This window comes from Peromyscus californicus, unplaced genomic scaffold (genome assembly GCF_007827085.1).
Source record: "Peromyscus californicus insignis strain IS unplaced genomic scaffold, ASM782708v3 Scaffold_6__1_contigs__length_162567912, whole genome shotgun sequence".
Taxonomy (NCBI): domain Eukaryota; kingdom Metazoa; phylum Chordata; class Mammalia; order Rodentia; family Cricetidae; genus Peromyscus; species Peromyscus californicus.
The window spans coordinates 1,565,642-1,581,321 of NW_026294584.1; positions in this window are offsets into that span (position 1 = coordinate 1,565,642).

The following is a 15,680-nucleotide window of genomic DNA, read 5'->3' on the forward strand; positions in this document are numbered from 1 at the left end:
GGAGGTTGCTGAAAAGGAAAGGCTGAGAATCAAAGGGCCTAGTTATATCTTGATGCTTAAATTGCCTTCATGGGACAAAGAAAAGACTGGCAAGTGACTCAGACTCAAGGGTTGTGAGTCAAAGAGCTCTTCTATTTGAGTCATGCCAAAGGAAAGCCTTATTCTTGTTCCAGGTTCGGAATTGCCTCTGGGTTTGTGCTCAGAATCCTTATTGTGCCAGAAGGCACATTCAAAGGTGCCCACTCTTGTCAACAACCACTGAGAACAGTCCAGAGCTGGCAAGCTGTTAAGATGCTCCTGTGCATTCCCCCTAAGAATTCATCATTTCCTCCTTCAGGTTTGGATTGGGAAAGTGTGAACTGGACCATGTCAATAGACCCTCTATTTCCACAGCGCCTTGTACTAAAGCAGATTTTCAGACTGAAGTGGGCTCCTCCAAGAATGTAGTAACTAGGGATGAGCTGGAATGCTAAATTCTATTTTAGACTATGCCATCAGTGAATATGTTCTCTACCAGTCTTCAGACTTCTTTGCCACTGGCATTCCAATCTTGTCCTTTGCCACCAGGAATTTCACAGATAAAACTGATCCCATCCTTCATGTGAAATTTTTACTTGCATCATATAGGTCAATGGCTCTCAACCTACAACTCTTTAATACAGTTCCTCATGTTATGGTGACCCCCAACCATAAAATTATTTCATTGCTACTTCATAACCTTGATTTTGCTACCATTATGAATCGTAATATAAATATCAGATACACAGGATATCTGATATCATTTGACCTCAAGGGATTGCAACCCACAGGCTGAGAACCAGTGATATAGATAGACTTTAAGAGTCTGAACAGCTAAACATATGTGAAACCCTGCAATCATCCTGTGTGACCAGGACAGCTGTTTTGGGGAGGAGGAAATAACAAAACCAGCCTGATTCATGCTACGAAGTTGCTATTGATAGAAAGGTATTTTGAAACTATAACATGATTCATAAGTGCTAAATAACTAGTAGAAGTCTGTCGTTGACAGCATAGAATTAGAAACACTGAATGCTCAAATCTCAAATCTCACTCTTGAAAATGCCTTTCTCTTACCGCCACAAAAAGAGTGAGTAGTGAAACTCCATCTTCACACTCTGTCTCAGTGCATGCTAGTTGGGACTATAAAAGATAAAGAAATTGAACAATAGCTGGGTTATGTGACCCTCCTGAGGTCCTAAGTGAGATAAAGAACTAATGCTTTGGTCGAACTAATCTGATGCAGCACAGGAGAGTGCAACCTCGGGACCCAGATCTAGTCTTTTCCTTAACACTAGAAGCCCAGGCTCTTGAGGGCTCCATTTCTCTTCTCTGCAATTTGGTGAGGAAGAAAGGACAGAAGATGTGTTCTAAGATCCCTTACTATAGTAAAATTCTATTTTACAAAGACTAAGATGATTTCTTTAGAAAAGTTAAAAGAGAGAAACAATCTAGCATTTGAAAAAATGGAAAAAATCTAAAGAAGGTTTATCAGATTATGACAAAGTAAACATTTTATTCAAAATTGAAAGTCTTTCTGAAATTGTGTAGATGTAATTTTGCAAGCAATGGATGCTCAGAATTTCCAGATGAGTCATTGCTTGTGAGCAAGGTAATAGAGAATTTCTAAATTCTGTTGATTATTTGATTTTTAGAGTTATGTCCAAGGTCAAGACCTTAGGGCAGAATACAAAGATTGTAAGGGCTAAAATCTTCTCACCTGTAAAGGACTCCCTCTCTCCCCTTAGCCATTCAGTTTTCTTTGGGACTTTAGACATCAGGAACCACCACTTAGTTAATCAATCACTGGGCTAGCAGAGGCAATCAGATGGTCTGAGTGTTTCAGACTTTCTGAAAAATCAAGATCAAATTGAGGGTCAGGTGTACTGGGTAGTTTCGGGTCAACTTGACACCAACTAGAGTCATCAGAGAGGATGGAGCCTCAGTTGAGGAAACACCTGCATGAGATCCAGCTGTAAGGAATTTTCTCAATTAGTGATCAATGGGGGAGGGCCCAGCCCATTGGTGGGTGGTGCCATCCCTGGGATGCTGGTCCTGAGTTCTGTAGGAAAGCAGCTGAGCTAGCCATGTCACATAAAGCAAGCCAGTAAGCAGCTCCCCTCCATGATCTCTGCATCAGCTCCTGCCTCCAGGTCCCTGCCCTGTTTAAATTCCTGTCCTGATTTCCTTCAGTGATGAATGGCAATGTGGAAGTGTAAGGCAAATAAACTCTTTCCTCCACAACTTTTTTTTTGGAGGGGGGGAGGGAGTCGTGGTGTTTCATTCCAGCAATAAAAACCCTAATTAAGATACCAGGAAAGATGGTTCTAAGATAAAGTGACTTGATGACCTGAGTTGGTCCCCAGAATCCACATGGTGGAAGGAGAAAGCAGACTCCTGCAGGTTGTCCTCTGACCTCCATATGTACACCTGCCAGGACATGAATGTGTCCACCCTACTCAAACAAACAAACAAACAAAAATAAACCAAACACATAAATGTAAAATATCTATCATTCATTCTGAACCCGTCTCTTGGAGCTTTCCAGAAAAGGTACAGTTTATTGAAAATACACCCTTTCAGCTTGGGGTTCACACTGGAAAGCACTGCTTGGATTCCCTGCTATGAGCATCTTTATATACAAATCTTGTCTCTCTATTTGGCAATCATTTAGGTCATTGAAATCTCAGGTTCAGATTTTTTAAGAATGTCTCCAAATAACATAAGCCAAAATTTTAAATCTTACAATCCCAACACGCTTCTAAATAATAAGAAAAACTATCCACAAGGTTTTGTTTCTTACCATAGTCACACAAAAATGTTAATATTGATGACTCAGTACTCTGGGCAGAAGGGCACATGTCAATGCCTTCCAGGTTTGGCTGCAGAAGCTGTTCAAACTCTCAGCAGTGCGTAACCCAGCCTTTTTCCCCCTAATCTACACCACACGATCATTCCCAGTTGGCTGTGGTTCTCTTCCATGCAGTGGGCCTGGCTGTGGATTTGTTTTGTAGTTATCGGGTCTGAATTGAAAGAGAAGCTCCTATTCGCTTCGTGTTGTTTGTAGGAAGAAACTAAAAGTTGAAATGACTCAGGCAAATTTTATAGGCCTACAAATAAAACTGTAGCCCAAATGTGTCGTGATGCGTGGTATATCACATTGCATTGGCCAAAGCAGATCAAAGAGAAGCCAGAAGGCAATGTAATAGTGACGGGAAGTTCTCACAGGAAGGAACTGAGTGAAAACCTGAGAGGTTGAATAAAATCCACTATATTCACTTTCAATTCTGATAAAACTTTAGTATCAACTTACTTTCCAAATAGTCCCTAAAAGTATATTCATATATGTGTTTTATTTAAATTCTGTGATTATTTTATTTCAAGTAACCATTATATCCCATCTGAATGAGAAGAAAGTGCACCTTAGTGGGGCTTACAATGAAAAACACTAAGTGAAGAAAGGTTGATAGTCATAAATTTATTTTTTCCTTTTATTGAACTTAGCTCCCCCCACCGCCCATCAAGGCCTGCAGCAAGTGGGAGAGCTGGCCCTGGGGTCATAAGAGCTGGAGAGCTGTCCCTGCCCCTCATCAGCTGCAGCACTCCAGAGAAAGGCCCCTATACTTAGCCTGAGCTGGCCCTGAAAGCATAGGTGTGGGAAAGCCGACCCTGAGGACATGAATGAGGGAGAAATGGCCAGCCTGTTCCTCTTCACTGCAAGGGGTGAACTAGTCAGGGCAATGCTGGAGAGCTCCCCCTGGTGGTGAGGACAGGAGAGAACTGGGAGGGTGACCAACCCTGCAATTACCCCGGCCCAGAGCCAGGGTTAGGTGTTGGTGTACCCTAACATCCACCCCAACAGTGATCTCCTGGAGCACAGGGTGGGTTGGGGGTGGGAGTTGGGGGTTGATCCTGTGGACCCAGGGCTGCAAGATCTCCACGACAAAGGGCAGCAATGGGATGTCCAGGGAGAGCCCCAATGAGGGCCCATTCTTTGGGATGAACGCCTGCCTGTAAAAATCTAGGGATAAAGGGGTTTACTGTGTGATTCACTGTATCACACTGCAGCTTCCATGATGAGATTCTTCATTTCTCCCCACGCCCCCACCCTGCCTTTTTTCTCTTCAATTTTATTTTATTTTATTTTAGGGAGGGGAGAGAGATGAGTGAGATTAGGAGACATGGTGTGTAGGTATGATGTGAAAGACACAAGCATAAATAAAAAGAAAGTAAAAAAAAGAACCTTTTATACCCTGATTATTGTTTCTCCTTTGTCTCCTCCTCAAAGTCCTTCCCCTTTCCCTACCGCAGATCCACCCTTCTTTCTGTCTCTCATTAGAAAACCAAGCTTCTAAGGGACCATAATAAAATAAAAATAGCAAAATATAATAAAAACATAAAACAAAAACTAATGCGCCAGAAAAGGACGAAACAAACAAAAGGGAAAGCAACCAGGAAACATCATGAGAAACAGATGCAGATGCAGAAACCCACTCACTCAGGTGGTCCTCCATAAAAACACTAAAGGAAGCCATAATAGATGTGCAAAGGACATGTAGTGTAAAAAGAGAGAAAAGACCATATATGAATAAAAAATAAGATAAAACAGAAAAATAATATGAAAAACAAAACAAAAACCCTGATATGACATTATGAGCCTAGGAACTTCCACAGATGCTGTGGACTTAGTTTTCTGTCAGTCATCTAGTGCTAATGTTAACAGTAGTTTGTTTCACCAGTGAGACTCCCTTAAACAAAAATAAAATTTCATTTCTCAGTGGTTATCAACTGAAATGCTTCTGGGTTAGGGGTGGAGACATGTGTCCACTTCACCTTTCAGATCGAGGGTGCCATCTGGCCCAGACTTGTGCAGGCTTGTGCATGCTCCCTTGGTTTTTGTGAGTTCATATGAGCATCAATCCTGGTGATTTAGAGTCTTGATTTCTTGGTGTACCCATCTACTCTGGCTCTTACATTCTTTCTAACTCCTCTACCTTAGGGTTCTCTGAGGTGAAGGATTTGATGGAGACATCCTGTTTAGGGCTGAGTGTTCCAAGGTCTCTCATTTCTCTGTATAATGTCTGGCTGTGGATCTGTGTATTTGTTCCTATATGCTGCAAGAGGAAGCTTCTCTGATGATGGCTGAGAAAGGCACTGATCTAAGCATGTAGTAGAATGTCTATAGGAGTCATTTTATTGCTGCTTTAAAAATAAAACAGTAAAAAAAAAAAAAAAAACCAGCCCTAGGTCCCTGGACTGTCTAGTCTCAGGTTCTTGGTCACTCAAGAAGTATTGGGTATGGGTTCCACCTGTCAGAGTGGGCCTTAAATCACATCAGATATTGGTTGGTTATTCCTACAAGCTTTGTACCACCACTGCATTAACGTATCTTGCAGGCCAGACATCATTGTAGATCAACAGGTTTGTGGCTGAGTTGATATTTATGTTTCTAGTACCTTCCTGTACCAAAGAAACCAGAATGTAGGGTGAAATTCTATATAGGTACCGGCTCCATGTCTTCATATTTGATGAGTCCTATAGATGTTGCCTTCTGCAAAAGGAACTTTTAGTCAGTCTGTGGAGTGCAAATGTGTTTTTAAGTATTGAGAGTACTGAGATCTGACACTTAGAAATGGGTTTGGGCTAGAAGAGGGGTTCATAGAGGGTCCAAGGGTGGTAGGAAAGCAGAGTATTACACCAAAATCTACTTAGTTCTCTGAGAATGGCATCAGAGGGGGGGGGGGCGCACGGTAGGTAGGATAAAACCAGAGAATTTGATATAAAGTGAAGGTCGGAAGCTGGGCTATTTGCCTCTCTGGCAGCCTTGGCTGGCAGGTTCCTGGGGAATGCCTCCTGGAGCTGGAGGCTGGCATAAATCAATGAGTAGGGGGAAGAAAGTTTGGAGGAGACAATCTGTGTGATCCACTGAAGAGGAGGGCAGCAGGGAGGAGAGGCTGCAGCAGGTGGTCTGCTACTGAGCTGGGGATAAGCCAGGGAGACTGGATTTGAAAGAGAAAAGAGAGAGGTGAAGATCCAAAATTAGGCTACCTGCTTCCCTGGCTGGAATAATAATTTATTTTTGAATGAAATTTACTTTCAAAGTGATAAAAATGTGTTTTCCTAAGAATTTTCAGGAGTGTTAGTGAAGTTGTGTATATTGGAGGAGAACCTACAACCAGTACTTTACTAAACCAGCATAATTCCTAACAGCAATCTAAACATTTGTCCTCATACCCAGAGATAAATGTAATCTTCACCCCTCATCAAGAAAATGTGCCCTTGCAGCAGATGGAAACCACTATAGAAAACCACAATCAATCAAAATGTAGAGTTGTGGGGCTTGCTCCTAGGGCTAGAGAACATTGTGGAAGAGGGAGTAGAAGGTTTTTAAGAGTCAGAGGATCAGGGAGTTTGCTGTGAGATTGTGTCTCCTAATAATGTAAGAAGCTATACTCATGAAGTTTCACCAACATGACCACACAAACATGAGCTGAACAAGAACACCACCAATAGACACACCACAATGGATAAAGGAAAGCCCATGAGGCCACAACCCTACACAAAGAACTATAGTCAACTAAGGAATGCAGAGTAGAAGAAATGGTCTTCTCCAGGAAAGAGCACACCAATGGATTATGCAATACAAGTAAGATTATACAGACTAAGCAGGTTGTATTTAGAAATATATATATTTAAAATATGAAATAACCATTAATGAAAATATGGGTCATGAATTTGAAAGACAGCAAGGAGGGGTACATGGGAGGATTTGGAGGGAAGAAAGGAAAGGGAAGGAAGGGAAGGGAGAAAGGTAATTATATTATAATCTCAAAAATTTTAAAAATAATTTACAATATTTCAAACTTGAATATGGATTATTTTCAAAATACAAGAAAAATTTCACAAAACTAGTGGGCCTATAGTAATAACTTACAGAAGTATTACTTTAAAGCTACTTAAATATACAGGCTAAATACTATATAACATAAAACTTAATTTAATCAACTCTCACTAACAGAGACATGGAAAACTCAATGAACCTCTCCTGAAAAACAAGTTAACTGGAAAAAAACCAAAACAGTCATTGAGGCTCCTAAGATTGGTCAAAGGCAAACAAGTCCAGATGCATTTACTCATGAAGAACTGCTAGACTTTAAATTCATAGGGTGGCCAGAGCTGTCCCAGATAAATAGCAGTGAATGCAAGGACTGGTGACTACCCAAGGTGCTGGGAATAAAAGATGGCTGACTATCTGTCCCTGAAAAAGACTTTTACACCATCTTCTCTAAGGTCCAGGGAACATCTCCAAGTGGCAAATGTAATGGCAAAAAGAATGTGAAACAACAAAAACATTAAGAGACATACAAAAATATCAGGAAAGTCTCACCTTTCATTGGAAGAAAAGATTCATTCTGAGTGGACCCAGATCACTTTCTGAGACAAAACCTTGAAACAGCTTTTTAAGATATATTTTCAAAACCATGATTAAAGACTTGAAAGAAAACATGGTAACTGCCATTCAGCAAATAGAGAAAACTGAAACTAAAAAAAAAAAAAAAAAAAAAAAAAAAACCACAGAAATTTTGTAGTTAACAAAATGTACAGTAACTAAAATGAAAATTCACCAGATGTATTTAGTACAAGGTGTGATATAGTATATAAAAAATCAATGAACTTGAAGATAAATCAACAAAAATTTTCCTATGTAGAAAAGGAGCATAAAGATACACACACATACACACACACACACACACACACACACGTGCACAAAATAATCTATTCTTACAAGGAAGAACCTGGATGGTTATCTATTTATGCTGAATGAAAAGGCCAATCCTAGAAAATACTGTATTGTTAAGTACAACAATGTTGAAATGACAAAATTACAGAAATGGATAATCAATTAATAGCGATCAGGGGCCCATCAGTGGTGAGACTAGGAAGACAGTGACTATGACCATGTAAGGTTTGCACGAGGGCTGTCCTGTGCTGGCGACGCTATCTGTGTGTTGGCTGGATCAATGTCTGTACCCCAGTTCTGCTGTAATACTATAGTTTTGCAAAGTGTTACTAACTGGAGGAAACTGAGGAAATGATACCCATGAATTTCTGCATATTATTTTGTATGATTTAATGTGAATTTATAATTATCTCAAAATAAAAAGTTCAGTTCTAAAATTATATATAGGAGAAATGTATACACATTTTCTAAGGAAGTGGATGGACCTTAATTAAACTGAATAGAGGTTTTCAAACAGCCAAGGACAAAAATCTAAAATATTCATCATTTGAAAATAGTTAAACAAAACGTGTTTTATCAGTGAGTGCAATGAAATTGGCCAAGAACAAAAAGAAAATGATAAAAATGTGGATTCAAAGCATTGTGCTAAGTTAATGATGCCAAGATAAAATTTCATGATTGTGTTCTACGACATTCCTAAAATTAGGAAAACCAGTAGAGAAAGTGGATCAATGAATGCCTGGGGCTGGAAGCTAGAGCACAGATTGACTTCAAGTGGCACAACAGGGCACTCCTGTTCTAAAACTGGTGTATAATAATGTTTTTACAATTGTGCACATTTGCTAAGATACCATTAAACTGCACATTTAGAATAGTTTAATTTTATGGCAAATTATACATCAATGAAACTACTCACAAATTAAAATTAAATTAGTACTTATATCTCTTATAAAATCCATTTGTGAAATTATCATCCATCCCCAAAATTTGTAAGTTAAATCAAGTCAAGCTACCAAACTAATAAAATTTGGATAAATATTTACAGAGTGTAACTGATAACATTGCAAGTATCACCTTCTTATTGCATATTATTTATTTACTTACCCAAATGGTACAAGTTAACATTCAAAACTATAATATTCATGAAGATTATCTCATGACTCATTTGTCACTGTGAATTTGGTCATTGGTGAGCTGGCACAGGCTTTTGGCTTCTAGAAGACTGTAATGTCTAGACTACAGTAGGCTCCTGGCAGCATCACGTGCTAGGTGGGCCTCAGCTTAAGAAGCACTGACCTAAATCCACTTGCATTTCACCTGTAGTGTCCCTCAACTTTGTGAGTAATCATTTTTCATTGATATCCTCATTAAAAGCACAAACTAGTGCTTCAACTACTTATTCTGTTGGGAAGGGTATTCTACTAATTAACTTTTTTGTAGAAAACACCTGCTTTTCAATATTTTTTTCATTCTGAGTTTTTACTACTGTATCATACAGGGGAAAATAGGAAATACAAAAACACACCTTGGGCACATGTGCATGGTGGGTGCACAGCAGGGAAGGACACAGGGAAATGAAGGTTGCTCACTAGCAACTTTGGCTCCACCCAAACACAGGCATGACAGCCCTTTTGGGAAGACTAGCTGTATTGCAAAATGTCCTCCTCAGATGTTGGCTCTGAATTTGGGACTTAGACATACAGAATACAAATTAATAAACCATGTGAAATAGTGCATTACCACTTGAAAAATTATCAGAGAATTCTTTGAAGATTTTATACCCCAAACCTCATTTTAAAGACAAGGTATTTATATTTTTGCTTGTGAATCTAGCATTTAATGGCTGAGTCGTCTTATACCAGGTCCTCAATGTGTATATTATGGCTCCCAGTTTAGTGTTTTAATGGGATTCCTGAGTGTGCAAACAAGTGGGTCTTTGATTCTTGTGCCTTCTCTTGGAGTCTTTTCCTTCTATTTGTTGTCTTGTCCAACTTCAGTGTGACAGGTTTTATCTTATTGTATTTTATTTTGTTATATTTTATTATTATCTCTAGAAGCCTGATCTTTCCTAATGGGAGACAGAAAGGGAGTGGATCTGGATGGGAGAGGAGATGGGGAAGAACTGGGAGGAGTAAGGGCGGGGGAAACTGTGATCAGGATGTATGAGAAAAGAACTTTTTTCCTTTTCTTGTGGTTTTTCGAGACAGAGTTTCTTATATAGCCCTGATTGTCCTGGAACTCACTCTGTAGACCAGGCTGGCCTCAAACTCACAGATCCACCTGTCTCTGCCTCCCGAGTGCTCATATTAAAGGTGTGCAACACTACCACCTGGCAGGAATCTATTTTCAATATGAGGGAAAATTAGTAAATGCAATGCTTCCTTCACTGATATAAATAAACACTAACTAGTGCTGCTGGAAGATGTGCACTGAGTTAGGGGCTGAAGTTACAGATGTTAATGAGACATAATAAACTCCTGATTAAAAGAGCTCACAAAACCAGGTATAGGAGACAGATAAAATCAGCTGTGGCACTACAGTGTGGTAAGCTCTTACACTCCATTGAGATGAGCTCTGAGGGCACAGAGTAGATGTCTGTAACTAACCTGAGACTCTGAAAATCTCCCTTGATGAGGGACAGATTGGTGAGGGTGTGGTGAATGGTTGTGGGAGTAAGCAGGAAGGATGGTATGAAAAGAGAAAGCCATGCAGCAGAAGGCCCAGAGGCAAGAGAGAGAGCTTGAGAACTCAGAAGTGAAATGAAGAGAGGTGCCTATTCTCATTCATGTCTTGCCATTATGCCTGTCAAATGTATATTATCTTTAAATTTCAGACATTGGTCCAAGTGGTATGTATTCAAAGCATAAGATTTGAACCCCTCTTATTCTGAAGAAACAAGAGTCTAGTGTATCATTGCTGCAAGCCAAAGGAAAATGTAATGGAATCCAGCTACTATCACAAAAGCTACCACATGGAAAGGTCAAGAACTTTTCCAATGGTCAAGCCATGGCTTAGGAAGTCTTGGTGACATTTTAGCCTTTGTATACATATTAGCCAATTCCTGCAATGATTTCCTTGTATGCTATATGTGCTTCCAAAATCTCATAGCAGTGTATTTTATCTAAAATACCTGTCAAGCATCCAAGGCCAAATGATCTCCTGAACTAAGGTAGCACCCTTATGGAAACAACACCTGTCTCCTAGGTCAGGCAGATACCTTTATTTCTTTTGCAATTTAAGCTGAGACCCTCCTTTCTTACACAGCCTTACTAACATTATAGGTTCCTAACTTCTTTTTTTTTTTTTTTTTTTTTTTGGTTTTTCGAGACAGGATCTCTCTGTGTAGTTTTGCGCCTTTCCTGGAACTTGCTTTGTACACCAGGCTGGCCTTGAACTCACAGAGATCGGCCTACCTCTGCCTGGGATTAAAGGCGGGCACCACCACCGCCCGACAGTTCCTAACTTCTTACTCAGCCTCTTCTAGGAATGTAGTTTGAGCACATACATTCCCTTTTTCTGATATATTTACCGATTTTAGCTCTCAGTTGACCTCCTCCTTTACCACTCACTCTCCTTTTGGGTTGTGAAAGAAAGCCTGATGGTCACTGCCTGAGGAAAACTCATGTCTGCCTTTATGACCCTAAAAGAATTCAAGCCTGGTGACCTTGCTTTGGCTAGAGCACTGCTATTGCATGGGCATATAATTGTAAACCTCTGAGACTTAGAGAGGATTTTGAGGACTTTGACTGGAGAACTAGATGGCGAACTAGAAGAATGAGATGACAGGTGAGGAAGAGCCAGCTGGGAAAGAACGAGATGGGGAAGAACAAGAGAAGGTGGGACAGAACTGAGATGAGAGAATTAAGACAAAACTTAGAGGGGACAGCAGATAAAGGTAGAGAGAAATCAGGCAAGAAAGGAGCTAGGCACAAGAATAGAACTGAAGCTGTGTAGATAGGATTTTATCCCAGAGGAATAAAGTAGACGGACAAAGCTTGGTGTACTTAGATTCATTTCCTAAAAGTACTTCTCTCCATTCCTAGCTTCTCTTCTGGGCCCCTGGGAAGATTATTAAGAGATATCAGGAGATACCTTAATAACATAGGACCTCCTATTTCTTTCATGTTGCTAGTTTCTCCATAATAAGGAACCCAATGTTTAGTTCACCATTTAATTATTTTTAAATATACAGTCCAGTGCATTATATTCACAGTTCTACAACAAATCTGTAGAACATTTTCACCTCGCATAACTGAAATCCTATGTCCAATAAATATTCTGAGCCCCTTCTGCTCCGCCCTTGTCAGCCATCACCCCACTTCCATCTTCTGGGCCATTTTTGACAGCTGCCAGTACCTCACATGATTTGAACCACCCAGTGTTTGTCCCTTTGTGACTAGCTTGCTTTAGATAGTATAAAGCCTTGGAGGACTCATCAGATTGTACCATGGGATAAAATGTACTTCTTTCTGAATTGCATAATGTCCTACTGTGCATATATTCCAAGATTTCTTGATCCGTTAATCTGTCCATGGACATCTGGGTTGCTTCCTTCTATTGGCCATTATTAAGTAGAGTTGAAGTAACTATTGATGTGAGAATATTTCTTCAAGACTCTTCTTTAAATAGTTTCTGGTATTTACTGACAAATGTGATTACTGCATAATTTTGTGGTTGTCTTTTTTATGTCTTTGTGTAAAAGACATAATGTTGTCTATAATGGCTGCAGCATTTTACATTTCCACTAGCAGTACCATTTATATGCCTACCATTTGTATGCCTTCTTTGAAGACTTCTTTGTACCCATGTCCTTTTTAGAATCAGTTTACTTGTTTTGGTGTTGACTTGTAGAAGTTCTTTATACATTTTGAATATTAGGCCCTTACCAGATCTGTAAATATCTGTAAATATTTTCTCTCGTTGATAACTTGCACTCATTCTAGTGCATTCTTCCTTTGATGTGCAGAAGCTTGAGAGTTTGGTATACTCTATGTCTACACTGGTTTTGTTATCTGTGCCTCTGGTGGTGTAGTCAACATGAATCATTGCCAGATCCAATGTCCTAAAGCTTTCCCTGTTTCTTTTGTTGTTTGTTTAATTCTGTCTGGAGTCTTATTTGCACATCTTTATTCCATTTTGACTAGTTTTGTATATGGTATAAACTAATAGCCTGATTTCTTTCTTTTGCTTATGGGTATGAAATTTCCCCATAACTGTTTGTTGATAAGACTGTCATCATTTTGTGGTCTTGGTACCTTTGTTGAAAATTACTCTGTGGTACACATATTGACAATTATCTTGGGTATCTATTCTATCCCATTAATCAACAAACATAGGTCTTTATGCCCAGCAACCTATCTTGATTACTTTTGGTTTATAGTGTGTTTTGAAATGAAGAAATATGGAGTTATAAACTTGTTCTTTTTCCTCATTACTTGGGGTCTCTTGAAATTCAAAAAAAAATTAGGAGGCTTTCCCCATTTATGCATAGTATACCATAGGGATAGAAATAGGAATTGCAATGAATCTTCAGATTGCATTGATCAATAGCGAAAATTTAGTACAATCAAGCTTTATAAATTTACAAACAGAAGATCATCATCTGTATATCTGTATGTTCTTTGAAATCTTTCACTCATGTGTTGTAGTTTTCAGTGTATGTTCACCTCTTTGTTGAATTTATGCCTAAGTATTTTATCATTTGTAATACTATAGTAATTGGGGTTGTTGCTTTTCAGATTGTTTGCTGTTAGTCTTAGAAATTTATCTGGCCTTATGTATTGATTTTTCCTTCCTGTCTCAGAATCTTTATTAGTCATGACAAATTGCTGTGTAGATGGCTGGGGTCTTTGGGGTCTCTAAGACCCTCGCCCCAGACAAATTTGGAAGTGTTCCCTTTTCTTCAATTCCTTGGAAGAGTTTGAAAAGATGCTAGTGTTAATTCATCTTTAGATATTGATAGAACTCTCCAGTTAAACCATATAGTTTTGGGCTTTTCTTCACTAGGGTGTTTTTTTTTTTCCCTTAGTACTTCAATATCATTACTCCTTACAAGTATGTTCAATTTTTTAATTTCCTGTTTATTGAGTCTTAATAAACTGTTTCTAGGAATTTATATATCATTACATTAACCATTTTGTTCACATACAATTGGTTCTTTCTGCTTCTAAAATGCTTCATTCTGTCTCTCCTCACTCTGGAATTTTCTTTTGTCACCTCATTTCTGAGTTACTACAGTAGCCACCATTATTCTTGCTTTTATTCTTATTTATGCTTTACACTAAGGACATTTAAAATATAAATCTGATTATGCTCTACTTAGAACACCTACTTAGAACCTTGTGTGTTTTCTGAATGCCCTTGGGTGAAAGACAAAATGTAGACCCTAGCATTACTCTGCCAGCTTTGATTACCTCACCCAGCCTCAACAATCTCAACTATAGGATTCTCCCTTCCCCAAGATTTCTTCCCCACGTAAGCCTCTCTGTGTCTTTGCTCTCACTACTTCCCTTTCCTTTTATAGGGCTTTCCACATGTTGTTCCTTTCACTTAAAATCTCTTTGAAATGTTTAGCTTTCTTTTTTTGTAATGGCTAATAGCTGTCGACTTGACTGAATTGAGGGATGTCTAGAGAACTGGTGAAGATATGTCTATGAGGGTACTTCCTATGCATTAGAGTGAGAAAGACTCACTCTAATGTGAGTGATACCATCCAATAGACTAGAATAGAAAGAAAACCAGAAGAGAGAGGGTGCCTCTCACTTCTCCATCAGGCAACTTCTTTTGCTGCTGTCAGTGACAACACACTCCTGGTTCTTCAGTCACTGAACCAGATGCAAGTGAACAGCTCTCTAGGTATATCTAGGTCTTTGCTCAGGACCAGCGCTTGATCCTTGGCCCATCTTTCTAAGGCTTCTGGCTTCTCAGGGTTGAGCAGATACCAGTTTCCCCAGTTCTCCAGTCTTCAAATCATACTGCTATGGGATATCATTCTGTACACTATAAATATGTGTTGCTCTGATTGGTCGATAAATAAAATGCTGATTGTCTAGTAGCCAGGCAGGAAGTATAGGCGGGACAAGCAGATAAGGAGAATTCTGGGAAGAGGAAGGGCTGAGTCAGGAATCACAAGACAGACACAGAGGAAGCAAGATGTCAAGGCAGAACTGAGAAAAGGTACCAAGCCATGTGCTAAACATAGCTACGAATTACGGGTTAATTAAAGTGTAAGAGCTAGTCAGTAATAAGCTTGAGCTAATGGTCAAGCAGTTATAATTAATATAAGCCTCTGTGTGTTTACTTGGGGAACATGAGTGGGAGAGATTTGCCCTGACTGCCGGATGGCTGGGACACAGGAAAACTTTCCAGTTACATTTGGATGCCCAATGAGGGGCAAGAGTTTTCATGTAAAACCTGAGAAAGCTTCAAAATATAGGATTCTAAAATGGAGCTAAAAGCAGCTTCCTAGTTGTGTCTCTCAGGCAAGCTGTGAGCTACAGTATAGCGGTTTTGCACCGGCATGTGGGCTTGAGTGCAGCATTGGCAGATTCCCACTGAGTTACACAGAGGTTTCTCCAAGCTGTGCAATGCACCGCATGGCAGATTTAGCTTTTGCTAGTACAGACAAAAAAAAAAAAAAAAAAAAAAAAAAAAAAAAAAAAAAAAAAAAAAGAGGTTTCTGGGCTACACACTGCTGGATGGAGGCATGGACCCACTGCCTCCCAGAGTCAGCAGAGAGCATGGCTCCCAGAGTTGGTGGTGAAATTCCTCAGCCATGTTGGGAAGCTTAAGTGGGTGGAGGCAGCAGCCAAGGCTGCCTCTTCTGTCTTAGCCATGCTACAGTTTAAAGTAATAGATTCACAATAAGACAGATTCAGATAAAATAAAACTCTAAACTGTTTACAGTGTGTGTAAAAATGTA